This window comes from Ailuropoda melanoleuca, chromosome 1 (assembly GCF_002007445.2).
Source record: "Ailuropoda melanoleuca isolate Jingjing chromosome 1, ASM200744v2, whole genome shotgun sequence".
NCBI classification, from domain to species: Eukaryota; Metazoa; Chordata; class Mammalia; order Carnivora; family Ursidae; genus Ailuropoda; species Ailuropoda melanoleuca.
Window position 1 is genome coordinate 8,996,169 of NC_048218.1, and position 27,726 is coordinate 9,023,894.

Genomic DNA, 27,726 nt, shown 5'->3' on the forward strand with positions numbered 1-27,726 from the left:
AATGCAACTGAAGAAATAAGGGATTTTGAAGATAAAATGGCAAAAATAAAACCCTCAGAATCCATTTCAAAGAGACAAAGAGATAGCAAATAGGAAGAAGTTGAGAAGCTCCAAGTAGAGCTAATCGGAGTTGCAGGAGGCAATCATAGAGAGAATCGGGAAAGGCAATAGTCAGAGAATTATTGGTGGAGAATTTTCTGTAACTAATAACCATTAGACCAGTTTGCAGTAGCATCTGAAGCCTTGAGAGGCTACGTAACATAAACCCACATCTAACATGCCGCAGTGAAACTTCGGCGTGTATAAGACGATCTAAAAATCTCTATAATGTGCACCTAAAATAAAATAGAGCTGCAACCCGACTGACTGCAGATTTTCCATTGGCAGCAACAGATGTCAGAAGACAATGAAATACTGTTTTCTAACTGTTAAGGGAATGTAACTCTCATCTTCGCATCTCTACTCACTTAAATGACTGTTCACAGGGGAGAGGGCTTTCCTAGCAGCTAGGGTTGCTGGGATGCTGGCTGGGTCCCCAGGGTCTTCCTCGTTATTGCCTCTTTTCTCATTCCCCCTAAGACTCTCAATATAATGGTTTCATTCCTTGCTCTATAATCAGTGAAGGTAAAACAAAGGTGTTTTCAGACAAAGACTAAGAGACTTACTGCCTGAAAGAGGGAAAAAAAAATGCAGTACTGAAAAAAGGAAAGGAAGCTCTAAGGAACCTGTGGGCAGCAAGAAGCAAGGCCAAGTGAAGAAACTGGCAAAAACATGTTGTGAATTTACCATAGGAACAATATGAACGGTATGTGAGGGGCTATTTCAAATGAGAAGGAATTACAATATTGAACCACAATATGATGGATGATGGACAGAATTTCGGGAGATACTAAAATAGACCCAAATGAATGATCAGCTATTAGAATAAATAAAAGTAGATGAAAGTTTTTTTTTTAAGATTTTATTTATTTATTCCACAGAGATAGAGACAGCCAGCGAGAGAGGGAACACAAGCAGGGGGAGCGGGAGAGGAAGAAGCAGGCTCCCAGCGGAGGAGCCTGATGTGGGGCTCGATCCCATAACACCGGGATCACGCCCTGAGCCAAAGGCAGACGCTTAACCGCTGTGCCACCCAGGCGCCCCTAAACTTTTTTTTTTTTTTTAAACAGCAGAGCCTCACATTGGACACAAGTTCCCTCATTCCTTGGATACTCTGAGAGCCCCGCGTTGTCCTATTTTCCAGCATCAGCACGGGAAGAGAGAATTTTTCATGACAAGAGCACTTCATTTCATGCTTTGGAAATGCAGTGATGCCTGTCGTGTCTTCGGCAGATGCGATCAGACCCCAGACCCAAAGTCCCTAGTGTCGGGACAGTGTGCCTCTGGGGAGCAGGGTTAGAAGAGTTGATGTTGGTCACTCTACCCAGATCTAGTGAACAGAGGAACGCTGAAGAAGCCGTGAGCCTCCCCCCACGTGGAGCCGGTGGAGAGATGGGGAAACATGGGCCAAGTCGTTAGATCCTGATTCACAATATGGTTGAAGAGCTTTACTCAGAGAGTGCTGATAACCGGATCAATGGCCACACGCAGAGAGGTTCTCAGTGAAAAAAGACTTTGGGGTTTTAATTGAGTTTTGGCTCAATAGGATGTGGCTGCTAGATCAGCTAATGCGATTTCAGGAGGCAATAATGGAGGCAGAGTGTCCGTAATAAAGGGTGTGGTAGACCTTCTCTCCTCGGGCTTATCAGACCACAGCGGCAAGGCTGATCTCAGAGGCGGGTCCAGAGGACATCGCCCAGGTGTTAGAAGTTATCCTATTCTATCACATGGATACTTAGGGGATAAGAGTGGTGCTTATCTTAGAACGGACATTCCATTTGTCCCTAAATATTCCATGAGCTGTCACGGTGCACAGGGATTGGACCTAATCTTTGTGGGGCCTCAGTAAACACCCCTGGAACCACTAAGATCTCTGTAACCAAACAGCTACAAAATAAATGGACAGTTTCAGGAGGCAGAGAGCCTCCTCTTACGGGAAGTGTTCAAGCAAAAGCTAGACCGCTTTCTGTTGGTAGCAGTAGAGGGACTGATAGACTGGGTCTGAGGCTGAACTTCCTGGCTCCTGGTCTCCCCTCTCACCCTAAGAGCCTGCTTCTGTGTTTCTCCCTATCACTTTCAGTGAATACCCAGGGTGGGAATAGTTCACCTTTTATATCCCACTTCTGACTCCCTCTACAAGTCACATGCGTGTTTGTGATGCTGACACTTTAAGGCAAACCCTGACAACAAACTAGAGGGAAGAAGACGTCTCTGTGAAGGGGGTCCCTTCATTCCAGTGCAGGACATCACAATCCCTGTGATGTCTTCAGAATTACCTGAAGATATGCATGATCCTGGATTCGTATTAAATTATAACCTTGGGTTTATAGCTGGAAATCAGCATTTCTAACAGGTTTGCCAACTGGTTTTGTTCTCATGTAGACATAAAAACCACTGCTCCAGGTGCAAGGTTTGGTTTGACCCCAGCTTCTGGTGAATGATCGAAACTTGTGTTTCTCAAACTTTTTTTTGCTGGTACTCCCCACAGATGCCATTGTCATACACATCCTCTCAGACCTCTTTGATGCTGGGACAGAAAATAGGTAATACATTACATGCAAATAACATTTAATAAGTTGTAACTCCACTCTTGTTCTTGCTCAGAATGCAAGAGATTTAGACGTTCGTTGTGGACTGATAATGGCTATATATTCATCCATCCATCCATCCGTCCATCCATCCATTTACCCATCCATCCACCACCCATCATCTATCTTCCATCAATCTATCCACCATGTATTTATTGAACACCACTACTGATTGTAACATATGCCAATAGAGGATGGGGGAAGCCTTGCTGGGGATGGGTAGGAACTGATTCACCCCAAAGGTTATGGCAGTGTTGGCTTGGCCTTATAGCAATTTTAGATTTTACCAAGAGACACATTGACCTTAAGTGAGCTTCTGGAAGTCTGTCCTTGGTTGTCCCCTCCACTAGGGCAGCATTGTGCCATGGAAAAACCAAAGTGTTGGAAACAGCTAGAAGTGGTTTTGAGCCCAATATTTGACTTTGGGTGATCTATTAGCCTCTCTAGACTCCGTTTCCTAATTTCTAAAATGAAATAAGAACAATAACAAAATTGATGTAAGAAACATAAGATAATGTAACCAGACTGCTGTACAATTGAAACCCTTATGTGAATAGTAGCCTCTGTGTGTGTGTGTGTGTGTGTGTGTGTAATATACGTCCAAGTTTAGGTCTCCCAAGAAGCAGATTCTGAGACAAGGATTTAAGTTGAGCAAGTTATTTTTGTGGAAAACTAGAGCCTCATATCTCGGGGGCTCTAGGAAACGGTGTTGAATGTCAGGTTGTTCCCACTTTGTGGTGTATGTCCCACCAACACCCATCAGTCTCACTGGGTGAGAGCTGCCCGGTGGCATTAATCTTCTGTCCATTCCAATAGGCAACGTCTACGGAGAGATCAGGCCCTGGTGGCCACAGAAAGCCTGCAGGCAAGTAAGTGCAGGGGCTGGGCGCTGGCAGTGCGCTGGAGAGCACCGACAGGGAGGAGTGAAGGAACACGGATGGGCGCCTGTGATGTCTGCCACTGGGCGTGTCGGCGGCAGCCTGCGTTGGCTTAAGATGCACTGGATGGCCTTCCGTCACCGAGTCGACTGCGATAGACAGCAGCTGGTCACGAGGCAGGATGCGGGCAGACTGCTAAATGTGTGAGGATGCCCCTTTGTGGCCACCACTTTGCCACCGGTGCCCGGAGCCTGCCTTCCCTCCCCGGGGTTTCCAGGCATTTTGGCCATGACTTCTGCAGCCGTATCCCACGTTCCAACTCTGTCTTTGCACCTCGGCTTTTCTTCCTGAATGAATAGGCTTCTGTAGCTTCTGCCAGAACACATCTCCTCTCCTCTCTCTCTTCTCCTTGAGAGCCTTGTTTGGGGGGGGTGGGTCCGACGGCCAGTTCCAGACAGTGCTGACACAGAGACACATCTCTAGGTGGTTCAGGAATGCTTCTGATATTAACAATTGGGTGCAGACACAGAGCCTCAAATCAGAAGTGCAAAAAGATCTGAGCCTCCTTTCATGTGTGCACCGCCAGGATCAGTCCTGACATGAACTCTCCTCTCGGCTTGCAGGGCTGACCGCCACCGCGGTCCATATAAGATGGTTGTCCCTCCACCTGCCAGCAGCGGGGGGGCTGTTCATTTCAGACCCTTGAGTCTGCCGGCAAGCCTCTGTCCCCTCACCTCAGTGTTTGGGGTTAGAACAGAAATGGAATTCTGTCCCGGGGACAAAACTCGCTCGAAGCCTCTGGAATTAGAGTGAAAGGAAGGAGTGGGCCTATGTCCCTGTCACAGCATAAAGGATTTCCATTGACCCAAAGACTTGATGGAATTTCAATCCCGGGCTCCGAGTCCACGTTCTCTGCCTCTGCCTCCTCTGGGGACGGGCACTGTGTCCATGGTCAGCACAACAAAGGCCGGCCAGGTCCATTAATATTTCAAAAAGATGAACGTGGAAATGGCATTGTGAGTGATGCATTGGCCCCCCACGGCGACTCTGGGGAGGCTGCGGGTGAAGGGTCCTGCAGGAAGTTCCTGTGGCAACTCGGCGTCTGGAGTCAGGTTCTTACAGCCTGCTGTCGAAATAAGCCTGGAGTGTCTGCCCTCCTTGTCCCAGCTGTGTCTTGACTTCCGGCAGTTCTCCTTTGGTGCCAGTCCTGGCCCACCAGGCTGCCGGGCCCCTGGAAGCCCCGAGGCCGCCCTCTCTCCCCCTCCCACGTCCTCTCCACGAAGTCGGTAGATGATCTCTAATGGGAGGCAGCGTAGGCACGAGGCTCTGGCTGGGACAGGGTTTACTGAGCCCCACTATGTGCTCCAGCCCCACTATGTGCTCCCCAGCAGGGAGGTGTCAGTATAGAGGACGTCAGAGGCCAATCATGGGCCTGGGGAAATGAGACAATTCATATCAAGTGACAGGAACCAACTCAAGACACTGTGACCGCCACCCCAGCCCCAGGGTTCAAGTGCATGCAGAAGGAGGAATGATATCTGCTGGCCCCAAGACTCAGGAAGGTTTAGGAAAGAGAGAACAGCAACTTGCTTCTTGAAGGAGGAGCCAGGGGACTATTTCAGGGATGTCACAGAGGCCCAGTGATCACTGCGCCCAACACACATGGAGCTCTAGGGGAGGCACTTAAGTATTTCTTTTTTTTTTAAAGATGTATTTATTTGAGGGGGGAGGGGCACCTGGAGAGGGAGAGGGAGAAGCTCAAGCAGGCTCCCTGCTGAGCACAGACCCCCCCCTCCCCCACCCTGACATAGGGTCTGATCATGACCTGAGCTGAAATCAAGAGTCAGACGCTTCACCGACGACCAAGTGGCCCAGGCGCCGCACATTAAGTATTTCTTGATGAAATTGAAGGTGGCAGTACTGGGTAATGGTTGGGAAGACAGGCTCTCAGAGCCAGATGCTGATTCTACCGCTTACCAGCGGTGGGGCCCCTGTGCCTCAGTTTCCCCAGTTGTAGAACGGGGATGACGAGAGTGCTCCCTCATGAGGACTGAGGGGGTGGGTAATCCCAGAGCCCTCCAACTCCTGCCTGGCACACAATCGAGGTGAGGGTGCAATGGCTGTCATTACTAACCCTATAACCCCGTGGGGCGAGCCCTCTCACCGCCCAGATGGGAGAGCCTGGATCTGGGGGGGGGCAACGCGATTTATTTTTAACGATCCCTCGGCGGGTGGCTGGCGGACGTACCTGGAGCCCGGCTCCCAGGTCCCAGCTGATCATTGCTGCATGTCAAGCCTGGGAAGCTGTGACCCTTTACCTCCTCTTTGTAGGAGAAAACAAAATTTGGTCTGAAAGTATCTAATATGTAACCATATTGTTCCCAGAAACCAAGATCAATAATTCTGAACTGTATCAAAATGCCACAAGAAAGTAAATGATTCCACAACTTTGACCACAGCCCTTGACGCATCCAGCTTCTGCAGAGCACCACACTGAGGGCTCGGGGAAGGAGAATCACTGGGTTCGTTTCTTTTTTTTTTTTTCCTGTTCTTCAGAAACTTAAAGGTGAGAGAGAGAAGATGAGGCAGAAAGAGCTACGATAAAGCCACAGCAGCAAGACCTGTGGGGTGTGTGCTGTGTTTCAGACCCTTTCCGAAGAGCTTGTCAGGTGCATACTCGGTGAATCTCACCGGAGCACTTTGAGGTAGGTCGTATTATTATTAAGCCCATTTTCCGGATGAAAACACTGAGGCTCACAGGGATGGTTATTTTGCCAAAGCAACATGATTTAGAAAAAGGGGGAAGCTGGTTCAGAGCCCAGGCTTTTGCCTGGACTCTTTGCTCTTGACCCCGGGATGACAGCATTTTCAGCTAGAGGTGCTGGAACTCTCGAATGTAGTTTCCTGGTTGTAAACGTGGCCTCTCGATGAAGTATGCCTCCCATAGAGTCAGCACCTGTTTGACTCTGCTGACGGGCAACTGGGGCTCATTTTTCTAGCACTTTCTTCTAGGGACAATGTGCTCGTGCACGTTGAGATTTCTTCCTTGAGCTCCTTCTTACTGGGAAGGTCCCTGTGGACATGTGACCCTCTTGTGGGTGTAAGTTGATGGCTGTCTGGCTCTCTTAAGAATGTGAAAAGGTGGGGCACCTGGGTGGCTCAGTTGGTTAAGTGTCTGTCTTGGGCTCAGGTCATGATCTCAGGCTCCTGGGATCGAGCCCCAATGCTCAGAGTCTGCTTCTCCCTCTACCCCTCCCCACCTCCCTGGCTCGTGCTCTCTCTCTCACTCTCTCTCTCAAATAAATAAAATCTAAAAAAAAAAAAAAGGAATGTGAAAGGTGCCACATGCTTCGACAGAAGGCCTGTCAGAGCCAAGTCATCTTACCTCCGTGCCTGAGAGAAAGTCCTGGGGTCTCCCCTGGGGCACCAGAGCTGGTACCAGGGCTTGTCTTTTCAGGTTCCTTGTTCAACCCGATTCTGTGAGTTCCTTCACTTTCTTTTTCTAGGATCCCACACTTGGCTGGAGTTGGGCAGAGTCCCTTTCTGGCGAAAGTTGCTTGAATTTTCAGGTTACACGTGCCCCACCGGGACACAGGCCAACCTGAGGGATAGATGGAAAGAAGATGGTCAGCTGTCCAGCCAGGTGGGTCCCAAAGGGAAGGACCAAGTGCAGTGTCAGTTCAGAAGAGCTCTCTGTGCAGCCCTGCAAATGTGGGAGAAAGCAGCTATTTCTGCTTTTGTTCATTTCTCCCAACCTCAGGAATTTCTTAATGAATTAGTTGGAACGTGGATTATTTTAGGCTCCCAGCATTTAAACTAGTCTTGTATTATGATTGATGGTAAGATATATAAGGTATCAAATAAGCCTTGATGTATTAACTTTTATAAGTTGAAAAACTTAACGAGGCACTAAAATATAAACGCAACCCTGAGTTCCCATCAGAAATATCGATTACATACTTGTCAGTTAGGTTTCTTTTAAATGCCCAGACTCAGATGCTCAGATTAAAGATATGTCTACTATTCACAGCCACATGTCTTTAACGATAATGTGTCTTGAGGACCTACTCTGCCTGTCACTCTGCCAAGAGGTGAATCTTCGGGAAGAAAACACATGTGCTTCTTGGCATCTGGCACCTTACACAGTGATGGTGAAGGTGTTTCAAAAATCCCCAGTTAAAAAAAAAATTGTGGGTATTTTTTGTCTCCTGAGGCCGTACTTTCATTCTGTGATAGCTAATTATTAGCTCCTTTCAGTAGCATTTCTGGGTAATGTATGACCGAACGTTATAGAATGAACGAGACATCAACATCCTAGTAGTGCCCGACAGTTGATTTGCTATGTTTCTGTTTTGATTACTTTTAAAAAATGCACTGATGTGTATCTATTAAAAAGGCAGTACCACATACCCATGTTTGCTAATAAATAGACATCATTTGCAATGAAGTATCTAATTTAAGTGGACTTAGGCCTCAATAATATTTTCCCCAAGTGATCAAAACATAATAAATATAATTTCCATTTTTAATCTTGATTATGATGCATGATTTATTTTGAATAATTAATTTTAGTAGCTACTGACACCTAGAAGGAATTATTTATCAATTTGGGGGGGGGAGGGTATGAACTAAGTTTCAAAAATACTTCTAATGAGAAAATGGCTAGAATAGTTGGGGGTTTGCCTATCCTAGGAGATGGGGGATGGACAAAATGAGAAAGCTGACTTGACGTGCTACATCTCCCCCCAAATCCTATTGTGGAGCTGCAATTACTTTTCAACCAGAGGAAATAAAATTGTCCGTCTTCAGAATATGCAGAGTATCCAACTTGCAACTAATCCTGAATTTCAAATCAATAAGGTTTAATATTTCACCAGTAATCATAGGTTGAAATCAATGCTGTCATGGCTCTTTGGAAGAACAGAAGCTTATGAAACAAAGAATTGAAGGCAATCATCCAAGGCTGAAATAAAGAAATATGCCTTGCAAGGGCTTTTGTGAAAGGAAAACATATGGCAGCTCGACCCTTCCCCCCCCTGAGGTTTTTTCCTTCATTTCGATGTTAGGTCCTGGTGGCCCGAGAAAATGGTTTCAAAAGACCCCATGGCAGAAGGAGCAAGAACATCACCAGTCTCCTGGGTATTTGAGAATGAGCCAGAGGGTAGGGGTCTTTCAAACTAGGAACGCTAATGTTTATGCTGATAAACTAAGGAGACTGTATCAGTTTTACTGCGTAACGAGCTACCCCAAATTGAAATAGGTACAAATAATAGCCAATTGTCTCACTCAGGGGTCTGTGCCTTAGTCTGGGCTCTCAGCTGGACAGTTTTTCTTGTGTCTGCTAAGTTCAGGGTTCACTCAGTCTGCAGTCAGTGGCTGGGTTGGCCAGGGCCTGGCCGGTCCAGGATGGCATCAGATGGGACAAGGAGCTTCTCTTGCACGTTGTCTCCCATCCTCTAGCAGGCTGGCCTCGGCTTGCTCTTTGCAGGATTCCAAGAGGTAGAATTAATGCAAGGCCTCTTGATGCCTGGGCCCCAGATTTTCAGACTGTCCCTTCCACGTCACTCTTTTGCCTTAATGAAGTTATAGCAACAACTCGAACTCAAGGTATGGAGACGTAGATTACACTTCTTAAAGGGAAGTGTCCCCAAGTCACATTGCAGAGGATGTGACTCTCTCAAAGATCAAAGGATTGTGGCCATTTTTCAGTCTACCAGAGAGCCATTCTCAGCACTAGTCAATTGCCCAAAGGGCATCAGACTTACGGTGGTTACGCACATTGGAAACACCATCTCCCCAAGGAGGGCGCCATGTCTGGATGGAGTAAATGGCTTGGATTGGAAGTGCTTCGTGATGATCTCCTGTTCAGTTTTCATACCACTTGACGGAAGGCGAAAATACCAATCAGTCGTCCCCTGAAATCTCCAGGGGCAGGTCTTAAGAAGAAGAAACAAAGAGGACAGGATCTTCGTTGTAGAATGAAACATTATGATGATTACTTTCTAAATGGCCAGTTCTCAGGGGAGGTGACACCTTGTATCATGAGAACGCTGAGGGGATGTCTCCAGCAACAGCCTCTGAGTGCTCCGTGGAGTTGAAACTGCTGGAAAAGAAATGTTCATCCGGGTAGCTGGTTAAGTCTGGGAATTCCCGGATGCAAACACACGGCATGGGGGATAATGTCACTTAGGCACGGGCTGGGGGCCTCTGTGATGGCCAAGCCCTATAAACCCAGCCGTGTCAGCCGTCACTGCTGGGTGGGTTGGTGCCCTCAAGGGCTCAGGGGCTTCCAGAACTGCGAATGGGAAGAACTCAAGATGGCGGGCTGAGAGCAACCTCGTCTCACCTGTTGTGCTGGGAATTCGTTCATGCCCTGAAAGAATTAGCTGGCTTTTTAGTTCCCAATAATGAAGTCTTCAGAGGTGACTCCAGAGGTGACCTGGTGCCTAAACTGCCCCCCCACCCATTACACTAATAGGATAATAAGCTGTTTGTGCAAGAGTGGAGAGAAAGCAAGGGGATGCCTAAAGGCTTCCCCAGGGGCCAGGAGCCCAGCTCTGAACCGCAGGTCCAGCTTTGCCCTTGCCCGGTCTTTCCACCTCCTTGCTCCAGGTGACTATGGACTCTTGTTCAGCACCCACAGCAGACAGACCTTCGGGTGGCCCTCATATGCCCACCCAGTGTAACCACCTCTTCTTGAACCTGGGAGGGACCTCTGACTTCTTCTGAACAACAGAACATGGCGAAGGTGACAAAGGGACGCTCCTGGGATCAGGTCACCTTCCATGGAAAAAGTGGAGGAATGCCACTCCTGAGCTAGGACTCTGTCTGACATGAAAGTGGGTCGGAGGCGGGTCCCTCATAACAGTGAGGTGACAAGGAAGTCGGCAAATCAGGGAGATCCAAACTGTGAAGTTGCCAAGTGCGGGCAGAGAACAACATCTCACCAAGGAAACTGCACAGAGAAGATGGAATTTCAAAAGGATAAGTATGGGGAGAGTTGCAGGAGTGGGAACCTTTAGGATGTCACTGGCTGTGTGGCCGGGACTGGAGCCCCAGCATCCGGTGAGATCAAATGCTACCTGTTCTGCGAAGCTTTCTTTGAATGGCCTCCAACCCAGCTTAAAGTTAAATGAACCCTCTTTTCATCCTGCAGCTCTTGCTTTGTGCCTCTATTACGTCGATTTCATTTGCCTCTTATTTCGTCAATTACTTGCTTTAGATTTTCAGCTCCTCTAGGGAAAGCCACGTGTCGTGCCCATATTTATTTTTCAGTCCACCCTCCCGATGTACACAAGGAACCTTGAAGTAAAAACTGACTAGTGCTTCGATGATGGAGTTAACCAGCAGGCCATGTGTATGGCAATTCGATTGTCAACACACCGCCACAGACCAAAAATGGTGCCCTGTAGAAACACACAGAGCAATTTCTCACTCCGGAAAGGAGGAGTTCTTCCAGCAATCCAGCCTATAAACTCAGTATTGGGAATTCCATCTCTCATGGGGTCAAATCCACTCCCTGAAACTGTCTGAGCTTCTGTAACTCCCTCTGTCCTCGCGGAGCAGTGCAGACTGTGTTTTCTCATTCCTCCTGCGTCACTCTCCAGATACTAGAAGACGGCCGTCCTTGCCTTTCCTTGGGGGAAATATCGTCTGTCACCTAGTGCAGCAGCCACAGCTGTCACTGGTATTGCCTCCCTCTGGGGAATTGTCTCTAATCTGTCCTAAAATGCAGTGCCTGACCTGACCCTGGGTCCCTCGCAGCCCACCATGTAGCGGGGTCAGAACTACTTTTGCAGGAGAGCCTGAGTGTCTACTAAGGCAGTCCGAAATCCCCTGGGTTTGTTTTGGCTACAGCAAATCATGGAAACACACCGTGCATGGGGCCAGGTCTTCTCCCCCTCAACTGCTCCTAAGCCAAGATTCTCACACCCTCTATTCCTCATTTTGGAACACATTGAAGGACTTTGCATTCATTCCTATTACGTTTCTTCTTGATGGTTTTGGGGCCATTGGACTAGCAGGATAACGTTTTGGATCCCGATTCTTTTGTTTAATGTATTAGCATCCCTCCCACCTTCACATCGGTCAATGTTCTAACAAGCATCCCTCCTACAATACTGCTCAAGACACTGATGAGCTTGCTGAACACATCAGGGCCAAAACCAGAGCCCTGGGGCGACGGCCATGGTGCTCTCTCTAGGTGGACATCACTCTATTAATCAACACTTTGGATACGCTTGTCTGACCAGCTACAAATCCACTTAGCTGTACTCCAGTCCCACCCCCATTTCTCCCTCTTGTCCACAAGAATATCCTGAGCAACTCTGTCAAGTGCCTTGCTGAAATCCAGATCCACTGATCAACCAGCCTAATAACCCTATCAGGAGAGGAAACGAGATTAGATTGGGGTGACTTGTCTAAGAGCGGCCAGCCTTTTGGCAGTCGCTGTTTGTCCCTGAGCGCACAGATCAACCCGTAATGATTAGTTCTCGTGTTCTGCCAGGGATCAATATTAAGCTCACTGGTCTGTATTTCACAGAATATCCCTTCCTTTCCACTCTTCACCTCCTTATCTTCAAGCCCTCCTCCAGTCCTTTTGAAAACGGAACCCTTTGGTTGCCTTAAGTCTGCAGGAATCTTTCCTTTTCTTCCTGATTTCTTGAAAAATCCTTACGTCTTCTGTCACTTTCAGGTCTCCTGATAATTCCTGGGGATCACTTACTGTCCCCCAGCCTTGGTTTCCTCCTCTGGGGAAAATGATGCCAATCTTATCTAACCCCCTGGTCACTTTGAGCATCAGATAAAGAAATATGTGCGAAAACTCCGTACACAAGTCCAGCATAGAGTGGATAATTGTTAATTGAATACACTATAAGGAACCATATAAATGAAAAATTTTACTATGATTATATGAGATACTCACAGATATCCACAGAATACTTTTCTAGAAAGCCAAATAAATTACTTTGAATTTCACTGTGTGCTGTCAGAATTTCAGAAAGATGTTCATCAAAGAATCTAAAAATCTTTGGCCCTATTGTCAATTCAAAATTAGCTTGTCCTATAATTGGATTTAGTAGAAATCTAAGGTTTTGATACACCCTAATTGTTTATTTCTACTTCAGGAAATTCAAGTTTGTTGATATAGTTTGCACCAGTGTTTTTTGCTGGTTGACATGGATAAATTGAAAGATGGGGTTTTGGATCAAATAGAACGGTATTCAAAACTGGGGAAAAAATTCAGCTAGAGAAATAATATTGAAAGGGTGAGGGAGATCTATTGAAAAAGCATTTCTCAATGGAAATAGAATTTGCATGATTGATGTTAATTACAATGTTGCTACTAGTAATTGGCAAATTGCCCGGAAGTAGCAACAATGTCTGTTATTTCAATCAAATTGACAGTCTTAATCCTTGCTACACAGAGTCTGATCTTTACTCTTCTAGAAGTAAAATAAGTTCTAGGCTAGAAGGGACTTCAGCATTCAACCTAAGTTAACACCCTTCTGTTATAGAAGGGGAAACTGAGACACCTAGAAGCTAAGTGACTTGCTCAAGTGGACTCAATTGGACCCACTGGGCGATGGCCGAGCTGGAGTTCACTGCGGGGTCTCCCGACTCCAGGCCTGTGCCATTTGCAATGATCTGTAGCGGCACTGACAGGTCTGGGGTTTTTGGGGTGACCCATTGTAGGTCCCATGTTTCCGATTCCATTGGATGGTGGCCAGAATAAAAAGGTTGTCGTCCACCTTCTTTCTGCCACTTAACTCAGTCCTTGGAAATGCAAAGGCTTCAACTCTGGGCTGTCGGGTGTCCAAGGCCACATGGATGTGAAGATGACAATGTGCATCTCTGTGATGCACAAATTAAAGTTGATTGATAGAAGGCCACAGAGAAGATGTCACATCTCATAGATGTGGATGGGCCACGGGGCCAGTGATAAAGTGAGACTGGTGGGCTCTGACATCCACGCAGCCCATCCTTATTATTGACAGTGGGAGATAGTATTGATCGAGCTGCCAAGATGATCCTATTATGCAATTAGAATATTAGATTTGCATTTTTAATTCCTTTAGAAGAAATTGGCCTAAAGCAATTATGGCAGGAAAATATTAAGATGGATCCAGCTTCTTCGAAAATAACTCAGAAGAGGCTTTTAGGAAGATGCAGTCATTATCAGAGAAAAGTTTGGCTTCTGCAAAGGGGCAATAAGGAAGCAATAAAAACACAAGGCTAGGCAAGTCGTTTTCCAAGTTTTCCCCTGTGAAGAAGAATAAAACTACCTGACCCTAGGACACGGTTCAGACCAGTTTGGGTATCGCTTGTATTCTGTGTGGCAGCCCCTGCACGCTACACTTCGGGCTTCTCGTTCGGGTGGATTTTCAGATTTCATCCCGCAGTGTCCGGGCAGAGTGCCTTCCACCCTCCCACAGCAGGTGCATTTTCTCTACCCGCTCAGCATGCTTGTCGGTTTCTCTTTAAAAAACTTCCCATGGACAACTTTCGGCTCCACGGACAGCTGAAGGCAGTCCTCCTTTCTCTGAGATAATAATAGTTTTTAAATGGTAGACTTGATTTATAATGGCTTATGGAGAAATCTTAAAAATCTGAGGTAATAGCAGATGCTTTCAAATCCTAAACTGTCTCCTTTAGGAGTGTGGATGGCTCTGGTCCCATGAGGGCTGCCCGGGCTCGATCTGTGGCCCCCACTTGTTCCTGAGCCCTTGGGAAAATTTCTGGGTAAGCGGAAGTGAGGTCATCCGATACGAAACCGAAGCCACAGCTAGGTGATGTCTGCATGCTCAGTGTGGGAGTCAGTAAACTTTTTCTGTTAATACTTCAGGCTTTGAGGGGCCACCTCCAGTCTCTGTCTTGTGTCCTTGTAATCCATTCAGATCACTTGACAAAATCTGGCCACAGGTTGGATTTGGTCTGTAAGCCACAGTTTGCTGACCCCCAGTTTGGTGGACACCACACGTAGACTGAATCGTTCCCTTGGGATTATTAGTTGAATGCCTTCTACCTGGCAGGTACTCACGCTTTCAAGGGGAAAAGACTTGGTTTCTATCGTTTGGAGTTTCTGATAGAGTGGGAGAGGCAAGCATGCAAGAAGTTAATGAAACAGGATAATCAGTATAATGAAGGGAAGGACCCCCAGCAGAGGGTCAGGCACATTGATACCATCACCTCCTCCGACAACACCAAAAAGAACACAGCTGCTATGGAACTCTACTAGGTTTCAATGCTAAGAGTTTTCCGTAATGCCATGGAGGAGGAAGGTAAAAGCTGTTTAGGGAAATCCAGAAAAGCTTTCCAGATGTCACTGCGTTTGAGTTGAGATTTGAAGGAATAGGAGTTTGAACAAAGAAGGGGCAGCATTACGAGGGCAAAAGGATAGAGGAGAACACCGTGTGCTTGGTGCCTCTTCTCAGCAGCTAAGGGTCTCTGTGATGAAGCCTGTTAGCCAAAGTGGCCGGGGGGCCGTCTGATGCACGGACACCATATTGACAGTGACAAAACTCATCTAGGGAGATATAGCAGGACGGAGCTAGGATGGGGACACAGAGGCTCTGGGGAGGTCGATTTCTGCTCAATATGAAAAGGACATTTTAAATCATGGGGTGGTTCCATTTGTCCACTCAGCAGACTTTTGTCAAGTTCCTGCTTGTGATGGACATGGCCTGGGATGCTGGGGCCATAAGGAGCTTGAGAACACAGCCTGCCCTCCAGAGGCTCACAGGGGCGCCCGCAGGTGGATGGGTCCCTTTGGAGGAGGAGAGGAGGCGAATTCCCCAGAGGCGTGTGGCTGCGAACGGGGAGAGTGACATCATGAATAAATATGAATAACGTAGCTAGGATACCTGGGGCGACTTACAGAAGTTTTGAGAACCTTTAGTCTCATGGAAAACACAAATTGTTGAGCAGAACTTACGCTCACAGACTTCGCAAAGGTAAACTTGCCCCTAGCCTCTCTGGGCAAACCGTCAGATTCATTGAGTCCCCCGGGTTCTGTTGAACTTTTTTACCCGATGTATTCATTTCCCGGGGCTGCTGTAACAAATCGCCACAATCGAGTGGCTTAAAACAACAGAAATTTATGCTCTGGCGGTTTCGAAGGCTAGAAGGTCCAAATCAAGCTGTCAGTAGGGCTGGTGCCTTCTGGAAGGTCACAGTGAGGGAGCATCTCTTGCACGCCTCTCTCCGGGCTCCCGGGGCGGCCTGCAGTCCGCACCACTCCTCGGCTCGTATCTGCCTCCGCCTCACATGCCGTCTTCCCCGTGTGTCCGCTCCCTCGGCTTTTCTCTTAGAAGGATCCCCGTCATCCTAAATCCAGGATGATGTCATCCTGAGATCCCAAGCTTAATTATATCTGTAAAGACCCTTTTTCCAAGTCACATCACATTCACACGTTCTGGAGGTTAGGACTTAGACCTATCTTTTGGGGGGGGCCCAAAGTATAGCCCTGTTCAACCCACAACAACTGACAAATGATAAGGCTTGTGATTTTTAAAGACCATGCTGGTCGCATCCAGGTTGCCGACTCCGTGGTGGAGAGACGAGGATAAGAGACAGGCTTGTCCCTGTCCTCTCTGGGGAGAACAAGGGCACTTCTGTGGGGTTCAGCTCCAGAGTGACTTCAAGGCAAGAGACCAGCATTGCAAATGCAGGGCCTCATGAGAATTGAGGCACGGCAGTGTTTGCCCCTGAGGCCAGCTGCTTCGAGCAAGGCTGCTCACGGAGCTCAAAGCGGGACTGTGGGCAATGTCACCCTGCAATCCAAAAGACAAAGATGAATGTAGTAAAAATGTAGTCCTCTTGATTTATCAAATGATTCTACCTAATGAATCCATCACATTCAATAGAAACCACATTAGCAATTCCTGTTATTGGTCTTATCCTCCCGAAAGCCCCCGAGGTTCACCCCAGTCCCTGCATAGATCCATTTAGGAGAAAAAGAATGCAAAGTTTAAAGAGATTTTTTTTTTTTTTTTTGGGAAGTGTGAAATGCTTGCACAAAAGAACGCAAAGCCTAGCGCAGAAGTGGCAAAGAGACCCGGCTTCTTACTATTATGAAGCTAGCAAGGTGATTATTACACAACCCATAGAAAAACCGAGATCCTCCTCAGTCAAGGAGAGCAACAACATGGTGTCTGGGAAAAGTTTGACCCAGTCTTTCAGAGCTGTAATTGCTGTGGCACGTTCCTGGGAATTTCTGTAATTGTGTTTCTCCATTTCTGGAGCCGCGTCCCTGTTTGCTTGCTGTAAAGAGTGGACCCAAGCCCGGCTCTCAGTTACCAATGCTTAAGTTGCTTATTCAGTTCAGCAAATATCCTTAAGCTCCCACGGTATACCAGGCTCCATGGCTCAGGGCAGGGATTCGAATGCTGAATAAAATTATTTAGATGTAAGGTGGAACATGGGAGATCTTCTCCTCTGAATATCCTAAGGTTTGAAAGTCTCCTGTATATTCGTAAGATTTATTATTTTTTTAAATTTATTTGTGTGTTTTAGAGGGGAGGGAGATGAGAGGAGGGGCAGAGGGAGGGGGAGAGAGAGAATCTCAAGCAAGCTCCACGCCCAGCCTGGAGCCCCACATAGGGCTTGATCTCATGACCCTGAGATCATGACCCGAGCCAAAATCAAGAGTTGGATGCTTAACAGACTGAGCCACCCAAGCAAACCCCACATGATTTATTTTTTATTGTGTGCTTCTGAATGGTAACGAAATGGAAGCACTGTGGGTGAAATCAATCCTCTGAAACTTTAACTTGGAGTCCTCACCTTCTTTGGTTTTCAGTCAATATGAATAATTGCCTTAAGTCCTCCTCTGTCTCGGTCTTTGGAAGGAAGCGCAAGATGTTAACACGATGATGCTCTTTTCAGCAAACAGCACCCTGAATTAGGCCTTTGCTCTTTTCTGTATAGACTGAAGCTTGATTTGGGTGTCAGCAAGCTGAAACTCCAGCGCATCCATCTTTCCTGTAAACTCGGCTATTCCCCAGCCCCACCCCCATCAATTGTAGTCAATACGGCTGCTTTTCATCAAGATTCTGTAAGAGAGGGAAACATGGGAGAGGTGTCTTTGCATATCCTTTACCTTCTAGAATCAGTGCTGCCCAGTAGAAATATGAAGCAATAGATGTTAAAATTGTCTAATGAAGAGACAAAATTAATTTTAATGGTATCTTTTATTTAATACAATATCCAAAGTATTATAATTTCAAAAGGCAGTCAATATAAAAATTATGGAGATATTTTATGCTTTTTTTTCATATTGAGATTTCAAAATCTGGTGTATGCTTTACATTTATGGTGCAAATTGATTTGGACGAGCCACATTTCAAGTGCTCAACAGCCATGTGTGTTTAGTGGTTATCACACTGGAAATTACAACTAGTTATAGGCGAATATATCAGCGTTAGGTTTTGATAAAAAGGATATATCAATCTTTTTAAAGAAGCACTGGGGACTTAAAGTGGATTACTTTGTGTGAAGTTTAGGACTATGTTTCTTGAGAAAAAAACTTTGTGAGAGTTTTTACTGTAAAAATATTTTCAAGATTGAGTGTGTGTGTATGTCTGTGATGTTCAGTAGAGACTGATAATTTAATGTTTTATCAGTAAAGACCATGAAATGATAACCGGCTTCACTATGTACTGATTGCAACTTGAGCCTAAAACCAATTAAAGGCTACCAGTGTCAAGGTTACAGGCACTAGTATCTAGTAAGAATTATTGCACAGGGGTCCTTGGGTGGCTTAGTTAGTTAAGCATCTGCCTTTGGCTCAGGTCACGATATCAGGGTCCTGAGATCAAGTCCCTGCATGGGTCTCCTGGCTCAGTGGAGAGTCTGCTTATCCCCCCCCCGCCCCGTTCGTGCTCTCTCTTTCTCTCTCTTGATCACTGTCTCTCTCAAATAAATAAATAAACTCTTTAAAAAAATTGTTGCATAATGATTAGAAAAAGCAAGACAGGTCAGGCTACAGCGAGCACACAGGGAGTGTTGTGTGGCTGTGCTCACATGTGGTCCATACGTCGCCATGTTGCTGCGAGGAAAAAAGACTGAGAACTGCCAGTTTGGGAGAGAGAAAGAAAACAGAAATCTGCTTGCTGAGGCTACAAATTTATCACATATTCATGCTTAGTATCTAGTAGCTTTATATTAATTTGGGTGCGGTATTAATTTGGATAGTATCACCCTTACCAATCCTCATCTTGTGATGTTTGAGTGCTAAATTCTTTACCATTTTAGTTTTGTACTTTTTTTCTTTATAATTTTAAATGTAAAAGATAATGGGTGGGAACAACAAATAGAGAATCACGTACTGATGAGTTGCCCAGCAAATCCCACATTTGTGTAACACATACAAGCACATGCGTGCCCACCCTCCGCACACACAGCCCATCCACCCCAGCCCTCCCTGATTCCTTCTCTCACCTGTGAAACAGATGGGACCACCTTGATTTAACTCAGCTGCTAATCTAAAATGGCTTGCCAGCAAATGTGCTGGAAGCAACTCAGGAAGTAAGGCCATGCCACAAGTCCCCACCCCCACCACTTCTCAAGTGCCTGGTGACAGTGGTGCCAGGTGATGCTGGTCAGAATATCTAGTTCCAGAACGTCATAACTGAAAGTAATCTTGAAGGTCCCCCGGTCCAATATTCTCATGTATTAGGAAACTGAGGCACAGAGAAATGCTCATCGTTATGTCGTCAATTAGCAGCAGAGCTGGGACCAGAACTCAGGGCTGTGATTCCTGATTCCTATTCAGTGCTGAATTTTCATCCTGAGATAATGGAAGTGAAAATTATATAAATCAGGCAATGGTTTACCAGTCAGAGTCCTTTAATTCTTAAAATCCAGTCTAGGTATTTCAGAGGGAATATAAGAAAGGGAACTGGATACACATGTGATATAAAACCTAAGAAACCACTAGAAAGCCATTAGGCAATCAATGATGAGCTATAAGAACATTCCAGTCCTACCTCCTGGGCTGGAAGTATGTTGGGAGGATGTGATATCAAACTGGGGCCCCTGGGTGGGGACTTCCCAACTGAAGTTAAGAACTCAACGTGGAGGGTATCAGGTAGGAGACGCAGGTATGGTTACAAGAGGAATAAGAAAGACTCTCGGTCTTCCCACTGCCTCCTATTGGACAAGCTCATTAGAAGCCAGTTGGCAAGGGGCACGGGAAGTGCAGATTCCTGTGGCACAGAATAGAGCAGGGCAAAGGTTTGGAGGGCATCTGAGAACAGATAGACCCCTGCCGCCACAGATGCATGGCCTTAAAAAAGCCGTATGGTTTTACAACAGCTTCATCATCTGCTTATGTTTTAAAACTAACTGTAGAAATAATCTGTGCACCAAGTTCACAATAACTAAGGTGAGTAGAGATGCCAGTTGAGATGGAACCTTTGGCCATAAATGTTCATAATGAAGAGCTGGCCATACCCATCCCCCCTTTGGCCTTACTTTGGTCCATCCTCATTCATCTCTGTCTGGAGGTGTTGGACTTCCGAGTTTCTTATCTGAATCTATAGCCTTGTTCTTGGACAATATGCAGTTTCTGCTCGCAGCTTCCTGGAAATTGGTTCTATTTGTTTCACAATTTGGAATTCTGAGGGTGGTTCCTCAGGTGCAGGATGAGCCAGAATTTGTGACTGAAGACGCATGCTGGCACAGAGTTTTTTGGTTTCATGTTTGTTTTTGATGTTTGGTAGTACAGTACATCTTTAATTATTTTTAGCATTAAATGGTGCATGGCAGGAAAGAGTTAATCTACCCAGCCTCACAGAGGAGTAAGGGAAGCATTGAAACATTAGCCCTCTGAGGATTTTCTATGTTTCAAGAGCTCTTTTTAATGCTTTGCCTCTATTAACTCACATAAGCCTCACACTCACCAGATTATGTGTTAGAAACAACTAGTTCCCCCAGTTTTCAGGGGAGGACACTGATGATGACAAGAAATGTTGAAGTAACTTGGCCAAGTCAGCAGGTTGATAAGTTGCGGGGCTGTGTTCGGAAGCCACGTGGCTTGGCCGAAGTGCTCATTTGTTAACCCCTCATTTCTGGCTGCGGCTGGTGTTGGCTGGTGTGCGGGTCCTCCCCAGGGTCCTCGCCCTGGTCCCCCAGGCTCTGATGCCCAGGGGGCCGGCGGGTTGGCGGGAAAGCTGATGGTGCTATGATGAGGCGGGGAGTGCCACATTGTTGCAGGGCACTTAGTTGCTAATTGCCATTTAATCACAAGATGAATACAGTTATTTCTTTTTTCCCTCTACCCCAGTGCCAGTGAGATGGGAATTACTTTTGAACAAAGTGCTGAAGATGTGGCTTCGCATAGAGCTGGAGGTAAACACCACAGCCTTTGAGGCACTGCATTCCTGGCAACACTCGTTTGCCCACGTGACTAATTAAACACATGGCGTTGATAACAGATGCTCACTCCAAGCTTCCCATTTCCCTTACATGATGATCCCCACTCCCCCCCCGAGATTTGATTTAAACACACACACACACACACACACACAAAGTGGGACTTTATATTTGGCAAATTAACTCAAATTTTTGTAGAGGTGACATTACACTTTGGTCAACAACTGAAAGAGAAAACTTTGGGGGCACCTGGCTGGCTCAGCTGGTAGAGCACATGACTCTTGATCTCAGGTGTGTGAGGTCAAGCTACATGTTGGGGGTAGAGATTACTTAGAAGTAAAAAACCTTATAAAAGGGGTGCCTGGGTGGCTCAGTTGGTGAAGCATCTGCCTTCAGCTCAGGTCATGATCCCAGAGTCCTGGGATTGAGCCTCGCATCAGGCTCCCTACTCAACAGGGAGCTTGCTTCTCCCTCTCCTTCTGCCTGCCACTCTGCCTACTTGGGCTCTCTCTCTCTGTCAAATAAATAAATAAATCTTTTTAAAAATCTTTAAAAAAAAAGAAATAAAGGGGTGCCTGGGTGGCTCAGTCATTAAGTGGCTGCCTTCGGCTCAGGGTGTGATCCTGGCATTCTGGGATCGAGCCCCACATCAGGCTTCTCCACTATGAACCTGCTTCTTCCTCTCCCCCTCCCCCCGCTTGTGTTCCCTCTCTTGCTGGCTGTCTCTCTCCCTGTCAAATAAATAAATAAATCTTAAAAAAAAAAAAAGAAATAGAAAACTTTGCATTTGAATAGTTCTAAACTTAACAATGAGTCAATCTAGAGTTCATTTCTCCACAGTTCCCTGTTTCCAGCTGTTGTGTATAGAGTTGAAGAGGGGCTGCTTTTGTTGTTGTTGTTGTTGTTGTTGTTGTTGTCGTTGTTTAAAGTTTGAAAGATGTACAAACTGCACTGTATGGAATTTCTCTAAGCATGAAAATGCAGTCTATTGGCTTATGCTTTTCTGAAGAGATTTTCTCCAGGTGACTTGTAAATGGGTTAGGGTTGATCTTCTTTTCACAGAGGGTAATAAAGTGAGCAGATTAAGTGACTTGTCCAGAAGAACACATATGCAGTCCTTTTTTTCTGAATCCTGGTCAAATGTCACAGGTGATACCTGAGGTTGGTAAGCCTTCAACCTTACAAAGACCTCATCAGTTTGGTTCTGGTTTGGAAGAAATGTGCAGATCCGAAATAGGTCATAGGAGTAGCAGAGCAGCCAAATGTTCGAAGCAAGAAGTCTGCATCACGGGTATAACCCGCCCAATGGACTTTGCAGGAGCCTCCTGGGTGATGGAACCATGTTGAAGGTCCCTAGGGACGTGGCGGCTAAGTCTTTGTTGGTTATGGAAGCCTCGGTTTATGGGTTTTGTGTGGGAACTCCCTGGATTGTGATCTAGGTGCCTTAACAAACAGCGTTCAGACCGCCTTATTAAGACACAAACTGCTGGGCTCCTCTTCCAGGGTCTCAGATTCAGTTTTGCCCGGGGCCCAAGAATTTGCAATTTTAGCAAGTTTCTGGATGTGCTGATGCTGCATCCTTGGCAATCACACTGTTGGAATCCGTGCATTATGGGCTTATTTCTTCCTATCACCACAATCCACTGTGGGTCCTTCTGGCTGAGCAACTCTCCGGGAATGCTCTCCTCCAAGTGGTAAGTCAGGGACTTAGGCTCCTTTCTTAGAAGCACTACCATTCTCAGAGACCTTGGACTCCTGTTCTGTGGGAAGCTAGGGGGTTGTGGAAGAGAAAGAATCACAAAGGATTGTGCCAGAGGTTCTAGGCCAGGCCTGGAAGTGGGAATTATTACTTTCCTTACATCTCATTGGCTAGGATCAGTCACGTGGCTCTACCTAACTGGAAAAGGAAGCTGGGAACAGAGTCCAGCTGGGTCTTCAGGAGGAAAAGGAAACTGAATTTAATGAAAATACAGTCATTTTTTTTGCCACACCTAAGCTATGAAATCTTCCTCTTTACTTTCTCTGGCACCTAAGACACTAGAAATTATTTATCAGCCATTGATTTTGAAAGTTTAATGATGTTCCTTGACCCACCTGGACATGTTCTTGAGTACTGGCTAATGGAGGTGGTGGAGTGTGTTGTCTGTGTTCCTTCCGTGGATGAAGACACTATGGTTACAGTTCACCAAGGTGAAGGGTGTGTCTGTCCTAGAAGCCAGGCCAGATCTGGAATGGGAGTCTCTATCTGGACCAGGTTTCAATCTGCTGTCCCTCAGCTCCAGATGCCCCTTGTCTGCCCTGATTTGTGATGCTAGAGCTGGACCTTGTAAACATGGCTTTTTTGCCCACTTGCTGAATATTAACTTCATCACTGGAAGGTTCTAGAATACAGTGCAATGTGAAGAAATGTTGTTTCTGAGTTCTGGGCCCCCACTATTATTGTTCATTGTAGTAGTCCAGCAACCCATGGGGCTAAGCCCAGCTGTGCCCTCAGGCCATGCTCTCTCTGCTGGTGGCTGGTGGCCACTTCCCAGAAGCTTTTCCCACCATACCTCCTGCAATGACAGGCTGCTTCTCTAGACCATCTGGCCTTTGCCTTCCAGAAAGGTTTATTTTTTTTAACCCCACCAGTGGGTTGTGAGTTCCTGTGGTAGCTAAGATCTCTGATGAAGTCTGAGTCTCAGCCTTGGGGGTGGCCGAGCCTAGAGAAAGAGAGAGAGGCTTTTTTCTGAGTTCTTGGTCCCTTTATCTGTTCTCTCTCAGCCTGGTGGTAAAAGCTACTCTTTGTACATGCTACCTCTTTAGGGTCCATTTTTAGCTATTTTTCAGAGTCAAGCAAATTTTAACTTTTATAATTAACATTTCTTTATATTACATTTTCCTTGTTAAAATAACTAGAGTGATTTCTTTTGACTGGACCCTGACAGATATGACCTCCTTCTGGTAATTTTTTGCTGTAGAAAGGCCAAGTTGAATGTCCATCTTCTCAAATCACAAAGCAGGACAGCAGGACTATGCCTACTCAAAGCTCAGTCCCATCGAGTCCCCTTCTTTGTTCTTTGCTCTAGGATGTTGATTTCCTGTCCTGAGAAAGGCTGGTGTTCTTATCAAAGATTCAATGGGAACAGCGTGAGGGGGTCTTCAAGTCTCAGGCTTCTAAACTCTCTAGTTTTGAGCCTCAGTAACCAGGGGCTCTGTGGGTAAGGCCGTGGGGAGGGTTCCCGGGTTAGTGGGGGGCATGGGAAAGAAAGAGAAAGCACACATGTCATCATTAACTAGAACCAGTCTTGCTGCCTTGGTCTCTGTCTGGGGGTGAAACCAGAACTGTGTGTAACTGCCTGGTTTTTTGCCTTGGCTTGGTTTTGCTGCCACAGCAGCAGGGAATCAGTACAAACAAAAACAAAATGAAACATACAAACAAACAAAAATCCCCACAGAACAACAGCAACAAAAACCCTCAACACAACCCTCACAAAATCCCAAGAAAAAACACACGATCTAATTTTAGGCCACAGAAAATGAAAGGTCAGCATAGAAAAAGGATGATGATAATAATAATAATTCCAGTCAGCATTAGCTCCTTATTATTTCTTTTTCTCCATAGAGGATGGATCCATGCCAATGAAAGGTTGAGGCCAACTCTGCTTCCTTCCTTGCAAGCTAACCTTGGCTTCCCAGACGGGCCACAGTGAGGGCTTCCCATCTGAGGAAGGCTCAGTCTCGGACAAAGCAAACAAATTCCTGGGATTTAAGGACCCTGAGAAAGTTCTGTCATAGGAAACTCTACCCTACTGTTGCTACTTCTGAAATTTCATCGAGAGACTCACGGGTGACCATTTACAGACTCCCCAACCCTTTAAAAAATTGTGCTGAAACTCCCTTATTAGAAAACTAACCATTTTAAAGGGAAGAATTCAGTGGTTAAGTACACGCACAACATCATATAACTACTAACTCTGTCTAGTTCCAAACATTTTCATCACCCAAAAGGAAACCTTGTACCCAATAAGCAGCCATTCTTTCCTTTCCTTCCCCGCAACCGCTGTTAACCACAAGTCTGCTTTCCGTGTCTATTCTGGGCATTGCAGATCAACGGGACCATACAACATGTGGTCTTTGGAGTCTGGCTTCTCTTACTTAGCATGTTTTCCAGGTTCATCTGTATTGTAGCTTCTTTTTTATGGCTGAATCCGAGTGTCCATCAGGGGATAGACGGATGGATAAACAGACTGTGGGGTATGTGTATCAACTTCCTTTTAAATTATTTTTAAATGATCTCCTCAAATAGAGGAGATAACGCATAGGACCACTGCCACCAATATCTTACTTCACAGAAGCTTATCTGATACAATTCCTTTGGACTAAAAGGACCAGGGAAAGTTGCAGGTAGAGGGGACTCTCAAACTACAGAGCGGTGGTGGAGGAATGGAGGGGGCAAAACCAATTACAATTTAGCGGAGGTCTGACTCTGGTTTGAATTCTAGGAAATGATTCCTGTGGCTTCTCTCCGACTAAATGCTACACGGCATTGAGGGTGTAGAAACAGACCCCTTTTCTCACACCCCTTATGCTCAAAGATCAGTGCTAAGAGAGGATCTGGGTAAGAGAAGATCTGCCTTCTCTTTATCCAGCGCACCTCTGGACCAAGTCTCCCGGGATGAGGACCTCAGTCGCAGAGCACATAACCTCATCAGCCCCAAGTGGGTCCAAGCAATGTCGTGGATCGAAGCGGTTCCCATGTGACTGCCTGGTGATCATACTTACCACAGGCGTGTGGTCTATACTGAGTTGAGTTGAGTTCCCACTCCTGAAGTGGGACAATAAAATACCTTTGGAAGGAAATAGTCCAAGAGTCAAGGAGACAGATTTCCCTCTTCATCTTCATTGGGAATTAATTTGCTGGCAATTATAGTGTCTTTACCATACACTTAGAGTCTCAATCATTTACACTCCAGGAAGAAGAATGACTCTTTATGCCTTTTTTTATTTTAATTATTGATGCTTAAAACCATGAGCCATTCATTTCCTGCTTTCTCAACATTCGTAATTGACTAATTCAAGGCAGGTGTGGGTTTGAGAAAGCTGTTTAGTTGGCATGAGGAATGATCGCTGCAGGGACCATGCTGTTAATTTTGCCCACAGATAATTATCAGTCATATAACACTCTAGTTTCTGCATTGGAGCACACAGGTGGCTCCCTACATGCATAGGTTTTCTCTAGACATCAATGGCAGGGTTGGGGCATGGGTTATCTCCTATATATACCTCTGTGTGTGTGTGTATATATGTATATATATATATATACATATATATATATATACATATATATATATACATGTATATATATATACATGTGTGTATATATAGATATATATATATATACCCGTATAGGTATTTCTAAAGTAGTGCTGAGGCACACATAGGTCTTTCATTGTACCTACTCTTTCCTCTGTACTTCCTGTAGGCATCCAGTTAGTGACAAAATCTTGTACCAAATTCTGCTTGGAAGTGATTTGCTCCTAAAAAGACCAAATAGAAAGAGCCACAAGGGGAGAGTGAGCAAGGACAATTTAAGTGAGGCAAGATGCGCAACCAGAAAAATCATGAAAGCTCAAATTGGGAATGATCACATTTTGATCAGATGTCATTTTATTAGACAGAAGATGGCATGAGTTCAACAAACATTTCGAGAGAGTATACCACGTTTCAGGAGGGTGCTACACTCCCAGGGACTTGAAGAATAACGTGGTCACAAACCTGAAATATATGCATGTTTATCAGAGGAGAAGGAGTCTTATACTTCAAATCATAGTAGAAATGGGATATGTGTTATAATCAGAGAAAAAAATAACAGAGGGACTCTAGAAGGGGAAACTGCTCATTTCTGGAGAAGGAGGTGGGAGATGACGAGGGTGCAAGGAAGTGTCATTTAGCTCAAGTTAGAAGGGAAGGGGGATTTGTCAGGTGGAGAAGGAAGGCGGAGAGAGAATTCTAGGAGTGTCCAAATGAGAAGACGCCAGCTGATTGTCTGATGGGTGGTGAGAACCATTTAGAGGCAACTGAAATCTTGGAAGACTGATGATAAGGCAAGATGGTGGGACTGTTGAGTGGGGCTGATTCAGGCAGACATTTGGGAGATAAGTGGTAGCTATGGGGAGCCTCATGGATGCAGGGGTCTAGGGAGAGAAAGGAGATGTGGATGATGACAGTGCTTCCAGCTTAGGTGGACCCTAATACCCTTAATGGAGGGAGAGAAGGTTTGGAGCAGGTGGTAATAGATTCAGCTCTGGCCATGGTAAGTTGGAGTTGCCCCAGAGACACGTTGGGAGAGGTGGCTGGTCAGCGTTGGGGTCGCACCCTCGTGGGCAGCATAGAAGGCAGCTCCCATGATCCACAGGTATTAACATATCCAATTCTGATGTTAAGCAATTAACATATTCGGGAATGACATTCAAATTTCTGGCATTTGTGCTTGAAATCGTCATGCGTGCATACTTCATCCTAGTTTTTGTTTTCTTTGGTTCAAGGAAATGCAGTTTGCTCGTGAACGCCTTAATACTGTACCTGGTGATGTGTTTTGTTTCTGTTTTCTTAGCCTCTGGAGAAAAGCCCAAGGCATTGTAATTACATACTACCGTTACTACCACACTGTGAACCTCTGGAACAGTATTTGTTTGCAAAGCCAGTATAAAGTATCACTTAAAAATTCAAATGTATGAGAGAGAAACACCTGAAGAGTTACTCATCAATAAATGTCTCCTTTTTCTTCTTTTCCTAGTGAAGGC

At 45.8% G+C, this 27,726-nt stretch overlaps 1 long non-coding RNA gene across 1 annotated transcript; it reads left to right on the top strand.

Annotated features, from left to right (window-relative positions):
- The first annotated feature begins 3,436 nt into the window (after positions 1-3,436).
- On the top strand, positions 3,437-7,361 carry LOC117801433. The gene is made up of 3 exons (XR_004623945.1): positions 3,437-3,768; positions 6,122-6,270; positions 7,072-7,361. It is a non-coding gene; the product is annotated as an uncharacterized LOC117801433 (long non-coding RNA).
- Positions 7,362-27,726: the final 20,365 nt, after the last annotated feature.